This window comes from Coregonus lavaretus (assembly GCF_964263955.1).
Source record: "Coregonus lavaretus genome assembly, chromosome: 24".
NCBI classification, from domain to species: domain Eukaryota; kingdom Metazoa; phylum Chordata; class Actinopteri; order Salmoniformes; family Salmonidae; genus Coregonus; species Coregonus lavaretus.
Window position 1 is genome coordinate 36,075,195 of NC_140011.1, and position 2,461 is coordinate 36,077,655.

The following is a 2,461-nucleotide window of genomic DNA, read 5'->3' on the forward strand; positions in this document are numbered from 1 at the left end:
GGGGCTTTCACGCGCACGCATTCGGCTTCTCTGTGACAGAGTCGCCTTTGTGTGCGTCTATCCGCCGCTGTCACACACTTTAATTCGAGTCTCTTTCTCTTGCATTGAAAACACTCCACAATGACATTCAATAAGGGCCGGCGAGTGAAAACCTGGTTATTTTTATATATTCTTTCCCGGACTCGGCGGGGGCCCGGGCACAGGAATTAATCACTGGTTTGAACCGCATTGCCTTCAGGCTGTGACTTGTCCTTTCTGTGTCTAGAAATGATACATTGGCCTCAAAATGGACAAGTACATTCACACGTTTTAAATTAAACACTTATTTGTTTGCAGATAGTCCTTACTTTAGCAGCAATCAATAATATATATATTGCCTATATTTTCAATTGTATAGACCTATAGGTCCTAATATGTCCTATAGGGATATATGTGATGTGTTCACAAATATTACGACATACTTGCAAGTTAAACATTGAAGCCTTAACGGTGCCAATTAAGGAAGGTCCTCTCCAGCCTAAATTAGAATAAAATGCAAACCTTTTCTTGTATTTCGAGACTACGAGGTTATTGTGTCCTGCATCTTTTGTGTGGCATGCAAATATGCATATATGCTTGGATTACAGAAAATATAAACGTGTACCCTATTCAACGTAAACATTGCAGAGCAAATACCACTCAACTCGCCAACTTTCACTCATGGATTGATCGAGTTAAACACATTCTCTGTTGTTAAATTATGAGGAAAGTGTAGGCCTATTGGATAAGTTCTGGTGGTGTTCCATAAATGAGTCGATTTATTGAAAACAGAAAGACCAGTAGAATAGGCTACCCCAGTACATTGCCAAAATGTTTATTTCTCAAATTATAGATATTAAAACGTAATATAATAAATAAGAGCGAAGCTAAAATGGAGAAGGGTTAGTGCCGCCTCTTGCGGCGTGGGTGGGGCTGACAAGAATAGACCACATTATGCAGTTCATTTAGTTAACAAGTGAAATAATGGGGAAGCGTGCAGTGTGAATGCCAAGAGAAAAGGCACAAAACCCTATTGAGAGCTCTTAGACGCTCACGGCGTAACCGTCACATGGCCGAACCTGGACTACAACTATTTAAAGAGCGTCAGTGTCCTTTCAGCACCACTCCGCTGTCCACCCGCGAAGCAAGCAGTTCATAACGAGACGAGGCGCTGACTGAAAAAGTTGACCAAGTACTGAGCAGCAAGTTTGCAAAGATGCCGAGGTCCTTTCTTGTGGATTCGTTGATTTTGAGGGAGGCAAATGATAAAGGGAGGGAAAACAATCCACCTTTATTTCCTTACGCTATGCACCCGTCTCACCCCCTCCATGGGCTGTCCGCAGGCTCTTGCCACTCACGGAAGGCTGGCTTGCTATGCTTCTGTCCGCTATGCATATCCCAGCTCCACCCGTCTCCACCGACCTTGCCACTCCTCAAGGCATCCTTCCCTACCTTCGGCTCCCAGTACTGCCATTCTGCACTATCGAGGCACCACGCGTCCTCCGCCGGCGTCAACCTCAACCACGGTCCGGGGATATATCAAGCAACCTATTCGGTTCCAGACCCACGACAGTTCCACTGCATCTCCATCGGTGAGTAAAACATATTGAATGCACAACTGATACTTTTACACAGAATTAGCTTTATCAGCTCAATAAACATTTACTCTGGTGTTTTATTGTGCATTTGGGATAACTTAATTAAATGTGTATTTTTTTGCTTTTACAGAAAACAACAACAGCCAACTTCAGAGCAGCAAGCGCATGCGCACAGCCTTTACCAGCACGCAACTTTTGGAGTTGGAGAGAGAGTTCACTTCCAACATGTACCTCTCCAGACTTCGGCGCATTGAGATAGCCACGTATCTAAACCTGTCAGAGAAGCAGGTCAAGATCTGGTTCCAGAACCGCAGAGTCAAACACAAGAAGGAGGGGAAGAGCGGCGCGCACAGAACCGGCTCACACAGTTGCAAGTGCTCGTCCCTGTCATCTGCACGGTGCTCGGAGGAGGAAGAGGACATGCCCATGTCTCCCTCCTCATCAGGGAAAGAGGATGATGGAGACCTGTCCGTCTCCCCCTGAATATCCCCTGAACTTCAACAGAGACAATTGGTCCTCATAGCACCTGTGGAATTCTGAATGCAGCCAAAAAGTCGACTGTTCTTATCTTGTTCAGTCACCTGTACATAGGAAGAGAAGAAAATATATAAACAGGGAATTTCCCTGGAATGTTGTATAATTGTATAAATGTTGTACGTTTTGTATGTAGTTTTTTTTCTGAAAACGGTCCATTCGTTGTTGCCAATCCAAATGGATTATATTACAGCTAGACAGGTGAATATCGGTTTTATGATATGCCCAAATGAATAGCAACATTTGTTAGTATTATTTTTGTAAAACAATAGCTGTATTTTGTATAATGGTGATTACTGGCTTTAAGCACA

At 43.7% G+C, this 2,461-nt stretch overlaps 1 pseudogene across 1 annotated transcript; it reads left to right on the forward strand.

Annotated features, from left to right (window-relative positions):
- The first annotated feature begins 1,087 nt into the window (after positions 1 to 1,087).
- Positions 1,088 to 2,099, forward strand: LOC311099574 (GS homeobox 1-like; annotated as a pseudogene). Its single transcript has 2 exons — positions 1,088 to 1,610; positions 1,747 to 2,099. The product of its transcript is annotated as a GS homeobox 1-like (transcript).
- The last annotated feature ends 362 nt before the right edge of the window (positions 2,100 to 2,461 follow it).